This window comes from Triturus cristatus, chromosome 7, assembly GCF_964204655.1.
Source record: "Triturus cristatus chromosome 7, aTriCri1.1, whole genome shotgun sequence".
Taxonomy (NCBI): domain Eukaryota; kingdom Metazoa; phylum Chordata; class Amphibia; order Caudata; family Salamandridae; genus Triturus; species Triturus cristatus.
Window position 1 is genome coordinate 118,889,090 of NC_140590.1, and position 19,399 is coordinate 118,908,488.

The window sequence follows — 19,399 nt, forward strand, 5'->3', positions numbered from 1 at the left end:
TTTTTTTATGTGTGTCATATATATATTACATGAAACTGAAAAGAATATTAACAATTCAATTCCAAAACATTAAATAAATTGCAAAAAAAACAATAAAAGATTTACAAAAAATATTTAAAAAATGAAAAATAAAGAAAAAACAAATACTATAACATTTTAATTATAAACACATTTTAATACATTTAACTAATATTAGGAAATGTATTGGAGTCTTGGAATAATAGATATACAATTCAGACTCCAGTTTATGCAACAGTAGAGACATAGTACTGAATAAACTTCAGAGGGGTTAAATATATTATTCACACTCCAGTAGGGAAAATGTTGGACTTTGGGCACGTTAAATTTACTATTCATTCTCCAGTATGTGCAACAGTAGGGAAAGAGGTGGACTTAATAGGGGCAAGATTTACTATTCCCACTCCAGTCTGTGCAACAGTAGGTGAAAACCTTTTACTGTGGATATGTTAAATTTACTATTCCCTCTCCAGTATGTGCAACAGTGGGGACATAGTTACATTTCGTAGGGGTAAGATATACCCTTTTCACTCCAGTCTGTGCAAAGGTAGGGAAAGCATTGGACTTCAGAGGCGGAAGAGTTACTATTCACAACACTCCAGTCTGTGCAACAGTAGGAAAAGCATTGGGCTTCCGAGGACTTACATTTACTATTCCCACTTCAGTCTGTGCAACTGTAGGGAAAGCATTTCACTTTGAAAGGGTTACATTTACTATTACCACTGCAGTCTAAGCAACAGCAGGTAAACTCCTTCACTTTAAGCCCACAATAACATAAAACATTATTATTTAACATATAAATATATATATATATATATATACCACTTTTAAAAATAAACAGTAATTATCCAATTTACAAAATTCATAAACAATGTAATAAATCTCAATTAAAAAATAATGGATATTTAAAAATTAATAATGCATTATTAATTATGTATTACTTACTCATTACTTAATTATTTTTCCAACCTATAAACCTACAATCTCAGTAGCCAGCAACTAAAATATAACAATAATATATGATCATTACAGAATGTACTTAATTAAAAATCAATAAAATAATTAATAATGTGTTGGACTTGGCCCTTCTGGCCGGTTCACCCCGAAACTTTTTGCTTAATATTGTGACTTGGTTTAGTGATTTTATTGACTTCGGCGCACTTTACCGCTGTGTCCGCAAATGTTCCTACTTGCACCTCTGAATGTGTGTTGATGCATCATGTGCCTTGTTTTACACCTCTGAATGTTTTATGCATCATGTGTGTTCCTTCCTTGCACCTCTGAATGTGTTTTTATGCGTCATGTGCCATTGCTTTACACCTCTGAATGTTTTTAGGCATCATGTGTTTTCCTTCCCTACACCTCTGAATGTGATGCATCATGTGTAACGTTCTATTACCCCTACAGGTATTGTGATACTTAGGTGGTTGTTGCTTTCTCCTAGTACAGGTGGTGCTAGTGAGGTTCTAGTTCCCTGCGTGACAGTCTCCTAAGGTAGTTAGGGTTACGCAGGTGGTACTTCCCCGATACCAGTAAGTACTGGTTGTGTGCTATACCTATTATTTTTGTGCTACAGTGATCTTATATATTTTTGTGCTAAAAAGTGCTAATTCCTGACAGTGGTCCAGGTGGCCCTGTCTTGTACATAATCCCTTGTAAATTCTGCCCGTGCCTGTTGGCACATTGTAAAGTGTGTGTTTTTATCTAATGTGTTGTGTATAATACAAAGGTTATTTTTATAGAATACCTTGTGTGGAGTTTCCTTTGTGGTGGGCCTTGGATGTTGTTGCTGGGTGCGCGCGCAAACGCTTTACACATCGCCTCAGAGATAAGCCTGACTGCTCGTGCCAAGCTACCAAGGGGGTGAGCAGGGGTTATCTTTGGCGTGTAACTTCCTTGCCCTGACTAGAGTGGTGGTTTCTGCCTGGCTTTGGCGCAAGCCTTAGCCAACCAGAAATCGCCAGGTCTAACATTGGTGATCAGCGGTGGGATTTGGACTTGCGTTTGCGCTGTACCGCAGCAGCGATTGGCCGCACTGCAAAACTCTGCATTAGATAAATCACATTTTAGGGATTATTGTTTTGAAGTTCCTTTTTTTCTTCTCCTGAAGGTATCATTGTGTAATTGTGTCCAGTACATTTGTCCCCCGCCCTGCGCCCAGAGTTGGTACCTGTGTCACGTGGTGGTCAGGTTGAGGGATCAGGGGTGGTAGAAACTGCCTTACCAGTCCGAGGGGAGGGTTGTGTGTGGATGGTGTGTGTGGCACTAGACAGTGAGTGTGAGTTCTCCAGGATAGAGAGCTCACTGAAACCTTTTGTGAATTGTGTACTCCTGTGTAGCTCCGACCCCCAGGTTCCTTGTGTTAAACTCTTCTCAGGAACGTCCGCCAAAATGGAGCCTGCCTTTAACTTCTGTAGTCTGTTTAGGTACAGTAGGTTGGAGCTGGTAGGGTTCTGTGAGGAGAGGGACATAGAGGTGGGTGAGTCAGATACCCAGTCCAAACTGAGGGACAACCTGATCCTATGGCAAAAGGAGGAGTGGGAGCGAGAGCGCAGCGAGGAAGATAGGGCCCGGGCCGCACGCCGAGAGGGTGGTGGGTCTGAGGGGAGCCCTGAGGAATTTGAAGAGGAGGAAGGTTACCTGACAGGGACGCCAGTAGAGAGTGAAGACCCCATAGATAGGGAGTCCCTTGCTGGGTCCAGTGTCAGGAGCAGCACCCCATCCCTTTCCCTGTCCCCAGAAGAGTGGGTAGATATGAGGGAAGAGAGGGAGCATCAGCTGGCCATGGAGAAGCTCAGGTTAGAGCATGCCTGGGGGATGGCGCAGCTGACTATAGAAGAGAAAAAGCCGGAGACCGAGAGGGTCTTAGCGCAGGAGAGGATGGCGGAGGCTGAGAGGGCCTTCACCAGGGAGAAATCAGCGCTGGAGAGTAGACTATCCCCTGCGCGCAGTCTTAGTTTTCTGGGCTCCCCAGGGAGGGTTGAGTCCAGTGGTGGCAGCGAGATAGATTTTAGTATAGGAAGTCCCAGTTCCCCCAGTCTGGTACCTGTTCCCCAGGAGGAGGAGTCAAGGTTGAGATTCAGGAGCCGTAGGAAGCTGCCTCACCAGGCTTGGGACGAGTTTTTGGGTGAATGTGAAGAGGCACTAGATGATTGGGCAGGATTTTGCCCGGAACACAGTTATTGCGACATGTATAATCTGGTTGTCAAAGAGCAGATGCTCCGTAGTTGTTCACCAGGGTTGCGCCAACACCTGTTGGGGCGTGGATGGTCTGAGCCAAGTAAGCTTGCAGAGGAAGCAGAGCGCTGGGAAAGCGTTAAAAGGTATCTAGAGTCATTAGGGAGAAACTCCAAGAGTAGTGGGTCAGGTATCTTCCAGCCCAGCGTGGTGGAAGAGGCTCGGAGTAGCCCAGCTAGGTCCCACAGTAGTGAGAGGGGTGTAGGGGCTTACGGCCTGGCTCAGTGGAGCGGGAGTAAGTGGGTGACTTCGAGTCCCCAGAGGCCCGAAACCCTGTCTCAAAACATGGATGGTTTCTTCAGGGAACACCAGGTTGGGGGCCTAGGCTGTCCTGTGAGTCCACTTGAGGAGAGTCACCTAGTGTATGGAGGACCTGGAGTCTCTGTAAATAGAGCTCCAGTGGTTCTGATGTCTGGCAGTACCGCTCCAGTAGGGAGGGTACAGAAGTCCAGCGAGAGGAGTGGCATGGGGCTGTGTTCCCCGGTGGAGGAGCCAGTGGGTCAGAGACCAGCCGGAAGGGCTGAGTCTCCTAGAAGTGACCATGGCGACTACACGTCTGGCCTGGGGGATCTTCGCGCACTGTCAGGTGGACAGGGGACGGGAGATCTGCGCCAGGCAGACGGTCATGCAACATATGAGGCATATGTTACTCTCGGGGGGATGGTGTGTAAATCCCCAGAAGTCCTGGAGTGCCAGGCAAGTATTCCACCGAAGGTTTTAGACCAGAGGTTGGGAGGCCAGGTTCAGGAGCAGCCTGACCTGAAGGGTAGGACTACTGTAACAAGTGTCCTGACCGGTTCTTCTTCCAGAGGTACCGCCCCAGTTGGTAGGGAGCAGGACTCTGGAAGGGGGTGCAGAGGGTGGGAGAGCCCACCTCTGACCCCGGTGCAACCTGAGGGGTTAAACCCTAGGTTGGGAGACCAGTTCTCAGGGAGGGGTCCTGAGCTGGTTGGTGAGTTATGTTACGAGGGTGCCTCTCAGAGGAGGAGAGGGCGGAACCCTAGGAGAAGAGGTAGGGGGAGGAGAGCCTCACCCATGACTTTTGGTCAGCCTGAGGGTACAGACCCTAGGCTGGAAGATCAGTGGCAGTTTAGAACTGCCCTGATGAGGGGTAGAGTGTAGAATGGCTGCTATGTGCCAGGGGTTACTACCCCCCGCTCTGTGGTTAGGCAAGGACCAGTGGCACCTGGTTGGCCTAGGGCCTGGTCTTGGCCGCGGACAGCTTGGGAGTACCAGTGGGGTAGCCCAGTTGGTCCGGAGAGTGGTTTGAGAAGAAACCCCATGGGTTCACCATGGCATAGAACAGGAGGGTGTCCCGGCAGTTGCGGGCCCGCGTCCGTGTTCTATCGCCCCAAGCAGGGAAGTCCATCACGGTGGTGATTGGTCTACCCTGCGTTTTGGCTGGAAGGGGGTTGTGTTGGACTTGGCCCTTCTGGCCGGTTCACCCCGAAACTTTTTGCTTAATATTGTGACTTGGTTTAGTGATTTTATTGACTTCGGCGCACTTTACCGCTGTGTCCGCAAATGTTCCTACTTGCACCTCTGAATGTGTGTTGATGCATCATGTGCCTTGTTTTACACCTCTGAATGTTTTATGCATCATGTGTGTTCCTTCCTTGCACCTCTGAATGTGTTTTTATGCGTCATGTGCCATTGCTTTACACCTCTGAATGTTTTTAGGCATCATGTGTTTTCCTTCCCTACACCTCTGAATGTGATGCATCATGTGTAACGTTCTATTACCCCTACAGGTATTGTGATACTTAGGTGGTTGTTGCTTTCTCCTAGTACAGGTGGTGCTAGTGAGGTTCTAGTTCCCTGCGTGACAGTCTCCTAAGGTAGTTAGGGTTACGCAGGTGGTACTTCCCCGATACCAGTAAGTACTGGTTGTGTGCTATACCTATTATTTTTGTGCTACAGTGATCTTATATATTTTTGTGCTAAAAAGTGCTAATTCCCGACAGTGGTCCAGGTGGCCCTGTCTTGTACATAATCCCTTGTAAATTCTGCCCGTGCCTGTTGGCACATTGTAAAGTGTGTGTTTTTATCTAATGTGTTGTGTATAATACAAAGGTTATTTTTATAGAATACCTTATGTGGAGTTTCCTTTGTGGTGGGCCTTGGGTGTTGTTGCTGGGTGCGCGCGCAAACGCTTTACACATCGCCTCAGAGATAAGCCTGACTGCTCGTGCCAAGCTACCAAGGGGGTGAGCAGGGGTTATCTTTGGCGTGTAACTTCCTTGCCCTGACTAGAGTGGTGGTTTCTGCCTGGCTTTGGCGCAAGCCTTAGCCAACCAGAAATCGCCAGGTCTAACATAATGCATTTCAAATTAATTGTTAATGAATTGTTACCTAATTGACTTCCCAGCCTATACCCCTAAAACGTTGCAACCTTCACCTAAAATATAAGTAAGAATAAATGAATATATAAAGTAGGGGGCGGAGTTTGTTCAGCTGGAAATGGCCGCGCTCTCGTAGAGCTCCGCTAAATGCCGCCACCATCCGTTAATTATCTGGCCATATCCCCTCTGTGACAGCCTCACAATGCCTGTCCCGCCAGCTTCACCTCTCGGCGGCCCAGCAGCGGTGGTTTGATTTCCGCCACTCTACACTGCACGGTGAGCTGCGGGGGCTGGAATGCCGTGGCGCAGCTAGGCCTTCCATCCACGGCCTCGAGTTTGGGACCGGCCGATTCCTTCGTCTGTCCGACTGGCCCCTCCTGAGGGCGGCTGGCCGCCTGCTCTGGCTGATCTTACCTGCTATATGGCTGCCAGCTGCTGCACGCTGAGGGCGATCCTGAGGACCCTGGGCGGCTGCTGCGGGCCTGCCGGGCTTGCCGGGCTTGCCTGGCCCGGAGCTGGTTCCCCCGGGTCCTTCCTGCTGCTGCGATGTGGCCGAGGCACCTGGGCCTGCCTGCACTCTCCCGGAGTGCAGCCCTACGGCGGCTGCTCGATCCCCGCCGCCCTATCCATCACTGACTGCTGAGCGATCTGAGGCACGGCAGCGTGGCTCGGCCTGAGTCCCCAGCCTGCAGTTTGGACCCGGCCGGCTCTCCCGCCGTTCTGGCTGGTCCCGCTTCCGTGCAGATGACTGCCTGCGCCTGCCGCCCTGCCTAGAGGCGCTGCAGCTGGCTGCCCCTCTCCATCTGTGTGCCTGGCCTCTCCGAGCGGCGGCTGCCGTGGACCCGCTGAAGTGGCCTGCCTCCGCTTCAGTCCATCCGGACCCTCCCTGCTGCTACGGCGGGCTGAGGCGCCTGAGATTGTCTGCTTTCCCTCTTGGAGCGGCCATTTTCTCCAGAGGCCTGGCGAGAAGGTGGAGAGGAGCGAACCCCATTAACCTGGCTGTGGGTGCTTCTTCTCTCTCCTGGCTGCCCTGCTGGATCGGGACTGGTGTGTAGCGAGGGGTGATCTACCTCGTCTCGATTTTCGGCAAACATCCGCCACAGAGGCCCCACCTCTCTCTGGCCGACCCCGTGAGGCGGACTCCCACTGCCAGGGATCTGAAGCCTGGGACCCATTGCTCAATGCTCCATTCAGTCTACAGGTACGTGTCTTGGCAGAGTGAGCTTGAGGCCTTGTTCCTTCTGGCTACATCCTCCCCCCCACCCTGCGTATCCCTGCATTCGCCTCCATCATGGGCAAACTTGATAAGACTCAGCCCAAGCTACACTTCGAGCAGCGCAAATCCCGACGCAATGAGGAAGGGGTCGACGGGGCTCCCCCTGAGATTGATGTTCATGTTGACGACCTAGTGGGAGATATTAAACAGATTATCGCATAAATGCAAGAGGGCCTTACTGCTATAGACTCAAAAATAGATACGCTGACATACAGACTGGACAGAATCACTGAGCGCGTCGATAAGCAGGCCGAGCGCCTAGACATGGCGGAACGCCGCATTACTGAGGTGGAGGAGGCCCAGACCGATGCCGGTGATGCACATAAACAGATGGAGCATGCTCTTGCAGCCCTGCATGACAAGGCAGAGGACCTGGAGGCCCGATCACGCAGAAGTAACCTGTGCATAACCAGCTTGGCCACAGCAACTGGTAACATGGAGCAGTTTGTTGAGCGCCTTCTGACATCTCTCCTGGGCGCGGACACTTTCTCTCCACTCTTTGTGGTGGAGAGGGCTCACCGTTCACTTGGGCCCCGGCCCCAACCGGAGCGCCCCTCCCCGCTCAATCATCGCCAAGCTCTTAAACTATTGAGACAGGGACGCTGCATTGTGCAAGGTACGAGAACTGGGACCTTTGCGATATGAAGGATCTGACATCTCCCTGTTTCCCGATTTTACCCTCAGAGTACAAGAAGCACGTCGACAGTTTAATCCTTTGACGAGCAAGCTGCGAGACCAGCATTTTGAATATGCTATGCTATACCCGGCACGTCTTAAGGTTCTCTTTGACGGGAAGCCCAAGATCTGCTCGGACCCGCAGTCCCTTCAGAAGGCCTTCTGCGATTGGGAAAAGTGCGGTAAATGTTTGAAAAGTCAACAGGCTTCTTCCCTGCAGGGCGGCGCAGCTGGGTCCCTTGATGATAATGACTGAGCAGACTGTGATTTCTTCTATGAATGTATTTTGGTAACTAGCTATCATTAGTACTGAGTATTGTGACAAGTTGGCCTGACCCTGGGGGGCCTGTTCTTGGTGCTGGGCTGCGAGGGATGCTGCAGTTATGGCCTTATCATGGCACAGGTCCATTCTCCCCCTCCCTCCCTGCTTCCCTCGTCTCGGTTGCTTCTGTCATATAGCTTACCCGCCCCGCTGCAATTCACCCTTTATTGGTTATGATACTTCCCAATGGGCTGGGCTGCTCCGGTTTCCCACCTCTCCCTTTAGATTGTCCTACCTGTTCACAGTTTGTGTTGCTGGGCAATAGCTGCCCCTTTGTGTTGCCTGCTCTGTTGCTTTCTGTTGTTGGTGTTTTTGAAGGTGTGATGGGTGGGTATGCGTCACAATGGCTCTTCCTTTTTTTGATGCACGGGTGGCTTAAGTCTCGCCTTTGCATGGTTGGGGTTTGCAAGGCGTGGGTGGGGGTTGGTTTGTTTATGAGTATTGTTCATTGCCTTTTTATTATTATTTTTTGGTTCTGGATCACGAAGATTGCACTATTGTCCATGCCTAGGAGTGCGGGGACCCGAAAGTAAGTCTGATTCAATTCCACAATGCTTACTGTGCCAGACGTGCCTTCTAGGGCTCAGAAGCCCCGACAAGTAAATTTCATGACTTGGAATGTCCGGGGATTAAATGACCATCGCAAAGTGTGCAAAATTATTGCTTAAATGAGGGGTAAAGAGATTGTCGTTGCTATATTGCAGGAGGCAACTGGGCAGTGCTCTCCTTACTGGTAACAGGCTCTCTGGCATGGCTCATGCGGCCAGCTTTACATCTCACAATAGGGGCGTTTTAACGTGGATTAATCCCCCATCCGGCCTTAAACTGGAACCCTTACTGACAGATCCGGTGGGCAGGCACACACCCTCACCCGCTGTTACACATCTACATGGAAATTCCTAGTGGTCAACTCATATGGCCCCAATTATGATCACCCGGAATTCTATATGTCCCTTCTCTCTCTCCTTCTGGATCGTGCGGACCTCCCGATCTTCTGGGGTGGTGATTTTAATTGTATACTGGACCCCGCCCTGGACCGCTCAAAGGGCCCCCCTTGTTCCCTTTCTGCTTTGGCAAAGATGGTTTTAGACGCTGCTCTCCAGCTGCAACTGATGGATGTGTGGAGATCGCGTTCGCCTTCCCAGGGAGGGTACACACATTATTCTGCTCCTCATGATGTCCATACTCGCATCGATTATTGACTTGTCTCCCGCGCTATGCTTCCTCAGGTGCTCGATTGCGCGATTCTTCCCCTTTCCTTTTTGGACCATTCCCCGGTGGTGATTACCGTTGCCACTCCTACCCGTACCTCCCTCTCATTCCTCATTCCTATGGTGATTCCCTCCCTACTCGCTACTAGATTCTGTATTTCACACGGACCTTAAGGAAGCTATCTCTGAATTCTTTACGATTAATGTAGGCTCGGTTTCCTCATTTACTACAGTGTGGGAGACATTTAAAGTTTTTATCCGAGGGGTGGCCATTAGCAAACATGCGAGAGTGTTTCGCGCTATCCACGATCGTTTAGCTCTTCTATAGATTCGCCTACGCGACTTAGAGGCATGTCAGATTCGTGCTGATGACCCAGAGACTCGTGAACAGATCCGTGCTACCTTGGCTGAATTCCATGAGGAAGCCGACCAGGAAGTTAAGCATATGGGTAAATATGTGTCTGCTAGAGCCTATGGCAAATCAAACTGCCTGTACGCCGTCCTGGCTGCATTAGCTCGCCGCTGCATGGGTTCTGGTAGGCTCGAGGAACTGGAGGATGAAAATGGGATGCCCCTCATGGACAGTGCAGCAATTAACGACCATTTTCTCACCTATTACCAAGACCTGTACAGCTCCAAACTTTCCCCCAGTGATGAGGAGATTGTAGACTATTTAGAATATATCAAGCTCTCATGGTTACAGAACTGGCACCGAGAGTTCCTGATGCGCCCCATTGAGGCAGCGGCGGTCCGCCTCGCTCTACGTTCCATGCGAGAGGGCAGCGCCTCTGACAATGACGGACTCACTGTCACATTCTTTAAGAGCTTCAGTGATCTCCTTGTTTCGCATTTAATCACTCTATTTCATGAGATCGTGGCTGAGGGCTTGATGCCCCCTACCATGTGGGAGGCATTGATCATCACGCAATTGAAACCCAACAAAGATCCGCATAAGTGTTCATCCGATCAGCCGCTCTCACTCCTCAATGTGGACACTAAGCTATATGCCAAAATTCTGGTGAATCGTCTGTCACCTCTGCTCCCGCAGTTGATTGGTTATGAACAAGTGGGGTTCATCCCTGGCCGCACACTGTCTTACAACCTCCGTACAGTTTTCGGTGCCCTACAACACATGCGCCCCGAGGTCAAAACTGCAACGGTTTTTCTCGATGCATAAAAGGCCTTCGATTCAATTGAATGGAAATTCATGAAGGGTGTGCTCACTCGGATGGAGGTTGGTGAAATCTATTTACAATTGATTTCGGTGCTGTATAATGCACCTATGGCCCGGGTGCGGACGGGCGATGCGGTCTCTGACCTGTTTCCCATTACGCGGTGCACTCGTCAGGAGTGCCCGTTGTCCCCGTTGCTTTACGCGGTGGCCGCTGAGCCCCTGCTGCGAGCTTTGTGCGAATATCACGACCACAGAGGGCTTTACTTTCTAACCTCATCACCTCCCCTTATGCTGACGACACTCTCCTTTGTGTCCGAGATCCAGAGGTTCATCTTGCTCCGGTGATCCGTGAGGTCCTCCGTTTTGGCAGCCTCTAGGGTTTAGGGATCAATTGGGACAAATCTCTCATCTTCCCTCTTACGCCCTCGATGGAGCAGTTCCATCCTGACTTTCCCCTGCAGTGGACTACTGACCCCGTGCGATATCTGGGCATTCAGGTCCACTCTGATGCGAACATTGTGATACGGGCCAACTATGGTATGGCCATTGACAAGCTCACTGATGACATTGACCGTTGGATACGCCTCCCCCTCTCTTTGACTGGCCGAGTTGCCCTGATGAAGATGGTGGTTCTCCCTCGCCTGCCCTTTCTCTTTGTCAATATCCCTATAGTTCTCCCACAATCTCTGTTCCGCGAACATCGTGCGCTGATGACTCAACTGGCGTGGGCTGGTAAGACCCCCAGAGTGGCGTTGGACATGCTCATGCTTCCATATGCTGATGGGGGCTGAACTCCCCGAATCTCGAACTTTACTTTAGAGCCGCGCAGGCCACCCATGCATATGGTTGGGTTCATGGGCGCCCCGAGCTGCCACATCTTCAAATAGAGAGCGTTGCTTCTTCCCCGAGCCCCTTGCCCTGCTTTATCAATTAGCCTCCCTCACGGCACTGCGGCATACTGAATTCGATCAACTCAGTGATGCATGCATGGCATGTGTTCCTCAGACTACATGATGGTGCGCAGTTATATTCGCTTCGCTTACGTGTGGAATGGAGTTCTTGGTTTGCGCTGAGCACAGACAAAGGGACTCTCGCTTTGTTGCGCCGTCTGCATATTAACACAATGGGCGACCTTTTCCGCAATGGCCGAGTACGCTCTTGGGAGGAGGTGACTGTGGAAGGTGAAGAACAGTCGGCGCTGACGAAATTTCATTTTTTCAGAACTCGCCACGCTTTGCGGACAATTTTAGGTGATGAGCTCCAGGAGCCCCTAGCCATCCCCCCTCTGACATCTCTTTTATCCGCACAAGTCTTGAGCAAACTGATCTCACGGTTATATAATTCCGCTCTCGCCTCTAAAACTCCCCCGCACAATAAGGTTCGGCAAGCTTGGCAGCTGGACATTGGGACTCTGATCACGGATGAGATTTGGTTTTACTGCTGTGCTGCTACCCGTCAGATCTCAATCAATGGGCAGCATAGGCTCTCACAGTTTAAATTCCTGAACAGAGTATATCATTCTCCCCTATGCCTTTTCAGGTTTGGCCTGCGAGACTCTGATGAATGTGAGCGGTGGCACGCGGCTCAAGCTGACCATTTAGCATGGGGGTGTCCTCTGGTGGAGCGCTATTGGGTTGCAGTTTTCTGTAAGCTGAGTGACATTCTGGGCAGTGTCCTTGCCCCTGATCCCCTATTAGCATTATTGGGCTATACTAAACCGCTACGGAAACCCATGAGTAAATTAGCGGCTTTCAGCCTTCTGATAGCCAAACGTAGATTGGCAATGCGCTGGCTGAGGAGTCCGTTGCCCACTGTCACGGAATGGGAACAGGATATGGTCTACTGCAACACTCAGTCCGATGTTTATAATGAGATGCTTCCTCCCTGCAATTGCCCAAAAAGTTTCAGGGGCCTCTTTGCTCAGTATCAAGAAGCTGAGCTGGCTAAAGTACCAACTCCCGATAACTCCCCTGGGACGCTGATAGGCACACTTTCATGAAGACGCTGGCCCTGCCTGCTTGTTCTCCTCCCCTCCTTCGCACCTGCTTCTGCCTGTGGTGGTGCGTATTACGTAGTGTATACACCCACTCCTCATTTTGCTGTACACGCCCCCAATCTTCCCTGAGCTGTCCCTCTTCTGTCCAATCTCCTTATCTCCCTCCCAGGATTATGATGGTAAATTGTATTGTTGTTATATCCTCTATTATTTGCTCCAGATTTTAGCGATCCACGTTTTATGTTAATTTTTGTATGATAATTTTTTGATGCTTGATTTTCACTTATGTTGGTTTCCTTCCTTTGCATTTGTATTGTTTGTTTATGAAAATACAATAAAATACAACAATAATAAAATTGAAAAAAATGAATATTACAGAACATAATATACATAGTGAATATCAATCACATGCTTACCTACAAATTATGAATTAATTAATAATTATTCATTACTTAATTAACTTACCACCCTATGCCCTAGAAACCCAACAACCCGCTTCAACACTATAAATTACTAATAACAATTAAATAAAAAATTCTAAATCATTACTAGGAGTGGGCGGAATGTGCGAAATTCACTTTGTTAAATGTTAAAAATCTCCGCAAACACGCGGAAATATCACGAAGATGTGGAAGTTTTATCTAGGCCTGGGCCAAAATTCCGTTCCGTTCGCGGAAATTGCGATAATTTGGCATTTTCGCGTTCCGCGGAAAGCGCGAAAATGTCAAAATTTCCGCATTCTGCAGCTTAGCGATAATTTGTTTCTCGCTCGCGCTGTGCGTGCACGCGATCGCCTTACCTGAATCCTCGCGTTCGCCAATAAGTTTTCCCGATCCGGACGCGTTCTCCACGAGATGTTGGATTGTTGGTAGCCATTTGCACTGTCTCGCGACAGTTCGCGCCCGCAGTAACGTCATGCGTCGCGCGATCACGTCTTTCTTCTCGCGATCATGCACCGCGAGACAAGTGAAAACAAGATGGCCGTGCCCGCGAGCAACCGCATGGGTAAGTTGGCGAGCCGCGACCATACAGAAAATACCGCGAACAAGCGGGAAAAAAACTTCTGCATTTTCGCGATATTTACGCGTTTGCTGAGATTTTTAACATTTTCGCGATAATTTGCGAAAGTGAATTTTCGCAAATTCCGCCCACCCCTAGTTTTTTCCCGCTTGTTCGCGGTATTTTCTGTATGGTCGCGGCTCGCCAACTTACCCATGCGGTTGCTCGCGGGCACGGCCATCTTGTTTTCACTTGTCTCGCGGTGCATGATCGCGAGAAGAAAGACGTGATCGCGCGACGAATGACATTACTGCGGGCGCTAACTGTCGCAAGACAGCGCTAATGGCTACCAACAATCCAACATCTCGTGGAGAACGCAACCAGATCGGGAAAACTTGTCGGCGAACGCGGGGATTCAGGTAAGGCGATTGCGCGCACGCGAGAATGTATTATTTTACAGCGCGAGCAAGCAAAAAATTTCCGGTAAAATGCAGATTGCGGAAATTTTTACATTTTCGCGCTCTCAGCGGAACGCGAAAATGTCAAATTATCGCAATTTCCGCGAGCGGAACGGAATTTTAGCCCAGGCCTAATCATTACCTTCTGGGGTAAGCAAAATTGTGGGGCGGGACCTCAACTGTCAATATGAACTCCTTAATGCTTATAGTGAGGCCCTCACACTAGAGGAAAATAATGTATGGTCCATACCGGTACTAGTATTTCCACCCAAAAATGAATCGTCCCCACTGGTAGTTCAAATGAATGTATTCACCCTGAATCAGGGACTATGACCCTGTAATGGCAGACAAATTTCAGACACAGAAGAAAATAATACATTCAATCATGCACAGAGTACTAGTCATATTGACTATATACTGCTTGATGTAAGGATGTGGTCCTAATTAATTTACATGATTTTAGCACTCAGCCAAGACAGAGATGATAATGCCCTTGTCCTTGACCTCAGGATTCTAGCCTGCACTGGCCCCACTAACTGTGCCGAGCCATTCGATAGAAAGCTGAGAATGAGCAACAATAGTTGCAAAGTCAAATGGAGTGCTATGATCCCATCTGAGGAGTCAGTTGGGGAGATTTATAAATTAGTAGCTGATGGGATAGGGAGGCTGTTATTGCTGGGCCTGTCGTTGGACCAATGGGAGACCTTGGGCAATGTTGGCACCTTCCGCAACCAGATGTTCCTAAGAGTAAGAAATCAATTCTATGTGGAGATTAAGCAGGCAATAGGGAGGAAAAGGCCCCCCTCCTGGTATGACAAGCAATGACCAATGGGACCAGCATGCCACTTACTGACTCTACAAAGCACAATATAGATTGCTGATCCAAATGACCAAGGGGGTGTACAAAAACATTGTTACAGAAGCTAAAAGAGATTGGTAGTGCTGGAGATGGAAAGGACTGCTGGTCGCAGCCAGAGGTGGAGATCACCGATCCTTCTGGAATATTTTGCCCACGGGAAGCCGAGAGGGCTTCTGCCCTATTGAAAATCATATTGCAGCATCAGACTGGGTTGCCCACTTTTCTAGCTGTATTCTACGTCAGGTGAATCTAAAGATCTCCAAAGTGTCCAGATAGGCCTAGAGGCATCTAGCCAGATCCGTAGAGGTAGATTTGTTGGGACGCATATCATTATGATCAGACTCGCAGAGCGGGTGAATGTCTAGAGGCTACCTATATTACGGAGATACCAAAATAAGTAAGGCCATTAATAAAACACCAGGGTTCGATAACATCCCAGGGGATCTATTTTTAGATGAGATAGACATTACTTGCATAATTTGGCTTGATTTTTAATGCCATTTTGAAAGGGGCTCTAACTTCCCCAAACCTGAGTAGGAGCAGAAATAATATCTATTTTCAAAAAGGGTTATTGAGCTCTCCCGACTATTTATAGACCTGTAAGACTCATAGAAAGGTCCCAAAAGCTGTTCTGCAGGATAACATTGGATACATTACAAGAAGAGCTAACCTCGAAAGAGATTTTGACTTCTTCAGTAGGTGGATTTTCAGAACACACTAGTGTAATTGGTCAGGTATTCCGTCTCCAGCTTGTATTCTGGAAAATGGTTCTTTTAGGGGGCGGGGGTCTCCATGTGGTATTGGTGGATTTACGGTCTGCATTCAATCTTGCACATAGACCACTCTATGGCAGGTACTTGTCGAAACAGGGGCCCCCCAGTATCTTCTGGATATCATCATTAGGCTGCATAAAATCAATTACGCACAAGTAAGATGTGGCCAACTGGGTGAATTGACCAATCCGTTCCAAGTCAATTGAGGAGTAAGCCATGGTAGAGTCCTTGCCCCTACCCTATTCACATTGTATATCAATGACCTAGTAGCCAACTTGGAACAATGTGAGAATGATGCACAAGTTTAGCTAATATCAGGGTCCATGCTTTAAAGTTTGCAGATTACATTCTACTATTATCAAAAATACCAATGCATCTGCAAAGAATACTAGATAGATTGGAATGATTTTGTAGGCAAAGGGGCCTAGAGATTAGCATAGGAAAAACTAAATCCATGGTTCTTATTCTTAATCCATGTCATTCCGCCAGGCCTAATCCTACCTTAGGGGGTACCCTATGGAAGCATCTGCTTACTGAATTATTACAGAGCAACTTGCACAGCGTAGGCTCAAACTAGAACAAATAACAGTATAATAGTAAAAATGCATTGAGGCACTCAATTCTACCTCATCTCCCTGGCACTTAAAATGTATAATCACCAGGCCCTTGGAGCAGCCCTCTATAGTGCAGAGTTGTGGGGCCACAGGTAGGACACTGCCTTGGTGGCAGTCGAAAACTGAAACATGCGACGCCCGATGGGTCTCCTTATTAGCACCCCATTGCTTCCCAGAAGGTTAGATCTGGGGCTTAGATCAGTCTCTGACAGAACAGGAGTAAGACCCATCCTGTATTGGAGGAGAATCTGGGCTGCAGCAGAGTTATGTTCATATCGACAGGGCCTAGAAGAAGCGGTATGCATCCCAGGTTCACATAACATTCTCTGGTTTAGGTACGTAAAAACATCACTTATAATGATTGGGAACAAGGGTCTTTGTGCTGCCCCTGGAAGGCTTGTGCAATTGCTAAATAGTCCATTAAGAATGACTATTTACAATATAAAACAGCAACTATGGCGGAGCAGTCAAACCTGGGTGCCCTAACTTCCACTTGTCTTATGATGAAGTAGGATTTTGCTGAAGAGCAGTACCTAGGTGAAATTGAATACGTAGTTGCCAGGATCTGTACTTACAATTTCGGTATGGGACCTTGCTGCTTCATTCCTTCACTGCTAAATGGGCACGCAATCCCAGGGCGATAAATTGGCAGTCCCCATCTGTAGAGAAATTAAAGAAATGATAGAGCGCACCTTATTCTTCTGTCCAGTCTATCAGAGTAGCATGACAAAATGGATTTTACCAATTTGCCACAATCTGGGTGTTAAGGAACACAAAGAAGCATTAGGAATTATGAAACAAGACACACAACAATTCATAATTTTCGCAGTATCCCAGTTTCTGATATTGATGTGGAGGATGAGAGAGAAGCTGAGTACCCTGGTAGTACAATAAAGTATTAATGTCCATTTAGTACTGTACTTCATGCCCTATCATCTCCACTGATTACAGCACTTTACTGAGTTAGGACACCCCTAAGAACTTCAGTTCTTATTATGAATTTTGTAAATTTTTATAGATGTTTTAATGAAATGGAATTGCCTACAGTTGTATTTTATGGGCCATTCTCACTGTATTTACTTATATTTTATCTCTGCTTTTATGTTCAGCTGTGATGTTTTATATGTTTTATGGCAACTGCCGAATAAAGATTCTCATCGAAAAACTATAACTTACTTAAAAGTACAAACTATATTTAAACAATTTTATAACAATTATAAAGACAATACTAACACATAAAATTTATAAATAAACTGAAACACATTAATTTAATTACAAAAATATATTTTTAATAACCATAATATTGAAAACAATATTTACAATATTTTAAACAACGATATTACTTACCTTAAAAACGATATTCTTGACAACAATATTTCTGAATCAGAATATTTTTGTATCATAATAATTTTCTCCCAATATTTCTGTCTCCCGATATTTACAACTCAATATTTTGCCCAAATGCTGAGAAGACACTACACCTCAGAGTTACAAAAGCGAAAGGATGCCCAGCTCGAAGGCAAAGCCATCTAATGCCACTACACGGATTGACTGAGTCAGATTCTAAGTCACAGTTCTGAAAACATCACTTATAGAAAGTTGACATTTTCTTGTTCTAACCCTTTGTGCTTTCTGCAAGGATCCTGGGTTGCTTGACTGTGAATGCCTCTGCTGTTGGGATTTGTGTATTCCTGCCAGACAATGAGAAAAAGAGGACTGGATGAAGGTAGGCTGGGCCATACTTTCAGGATGGCTGGAGTCGGAGATGTGCCCTGCTCCACTTAGACTTGAAAAGGCATGCCTCAAGAAGACACAAAGGACACTGACACCAGCATTTTCCCATCCCAGACTTCTTGGAGTCTTGGCAGGAAAATGGGTAGGAAAGAACCAGATATGGGGTTAGTGTAGGGCATTCCCCCACTTCAAAGCCTGGCACCAGGTTTAAATATTAAACATTCAGAACACCTCTTCCTTACATTTCTGGACCATTGGACTACAGAGGAAGGACTGCGCTGTCACACAAAGCACAGCCCTACTGCTTGAGGCCTGCCTTGTTCCCAAGGGGATTGGCCTGCAGGGTGAGTCAGGCCTTGCTCCCTTAGAAGGAAGAGTGGACCTGCGCCATTCATCCCAGGCTAAGCTGAGTCACTCCAAGGGTCAATTGGATAACCTCCTGTTCTCAATTACAGGGACGCAACAAGCTCGAGCAACCTCCTTGCAACTGCGAAGATTACTTGTTGCAACTATACTAGCCTGGACCTGCCTGAGTTCTGCTGATCTCTGCTTGAGTGAGTCCCTGATCCCCAAGAACTCCCTCCCTATATCGTGGACCCTTGGCTAGCATCAGAGTGTACTCTTCTGCAAGAGAAGGAAAAATGTGGAAGTTTTGGGTTCTTTGCAACCACAAACTTTACACAAAGATTCACCAACCCACGACGAATGCCAATGCAAAATTTCGGTGACCTCAACCCTTTCTGCTACAGTGACCTCCAGTAATGATTGGCAATGTGAAACCTGCACTTTAAGCTCGAGCAATGGCAGCCCATGGTGTCCTTCAACACGAAGTTCCAGCAACTAGTCCATGATGCCCAGATCTTCGCATTAGAGTGACAACGATCTGTGACACAAATCCTGCTCTTCACGCTCCAACGATAAACATCCAGAACACTATCTGTAATCCGTGCAACCTCCTTCACCGCAAACTGCACTATTAACGCTAGACATTGAGAAGGTAGCTGTTAGACTTGGGAGTCTCTAGTTGGCACAGGTATGCACTTGTGACAAATAGGGACCCTCGCCTCTAGTCAGGGTAAAGGGGTACACTCCTAAAATAACCCCTGCTCACCCCCTTGGTAGCTTGGCACGAGCAGACAGGCTTATCTCAGAGGCAGTGTGTAAAGCATTTGTGAACACATATAGTAATCAAATGACAACACTACAGATGGACACCACACAGGTTTTATATCAATCAATCAATCAATCAAAAATACTTTATTTCGAATTTAGAATATAAATTCATAAAAGTCACAAACAAGCACAAATTGAAATACACATCCAAGATAAAAGGAACAAATCACATCAATATATTTAACAGTCCATGTCCATTCTTGATTTCAAAGTGGATTTTAAAAAACGGACAATAAAATATGTACAATCTATGTTTAGTAGTTGTAAAAACATTAAAGCAGGTTTAACTTGAATAAAATTCAGTTTCTTTAAAATTGGGATCAAAAAGGATTTTCTTGGGACTGAGTAAAAAGTGCAAAAAAACATGAAATGTTCTAAATCTTGCGGCGATTGCCCGTTACAGCCACATACTGGTAACAGCTGACCTCTAGTAGCCCCTTTAGGTCTAGCCAATAAAAAATGGAATGTATTGCATCTGAACATGGTTAACAGAAATTTTTCATGTGAGGTAAGAGTGGCCAGCAGGTAGGGCTCAGCT

At 47.4% G+C, this 19,399-nt stretch overlaps 1 pseudogene across 1 annotated transcript in view; it reads right to left on the reverse strand.

The window, feature by feature from the left end:
- The window catches only part of LOC146808984 (sialic acid-binding Ig-like lectin 13), a 464,421-nt pseudogene that overhangs the window by 421,596 nt on the left and 23,426 nt on the right, over positions 1–19,399 (reverse strand). Inside the window, exon 2 of the transcript XR_014966302.1 lies at positions 16,530–16,613. The product of XR_014966302.1 is annotated as a sialic acid-binding Ig-like lectin 13 (transcript). The remainder of the gene's footprint in view (positions 1–16,529; positions 16,614–19,399) is intronic.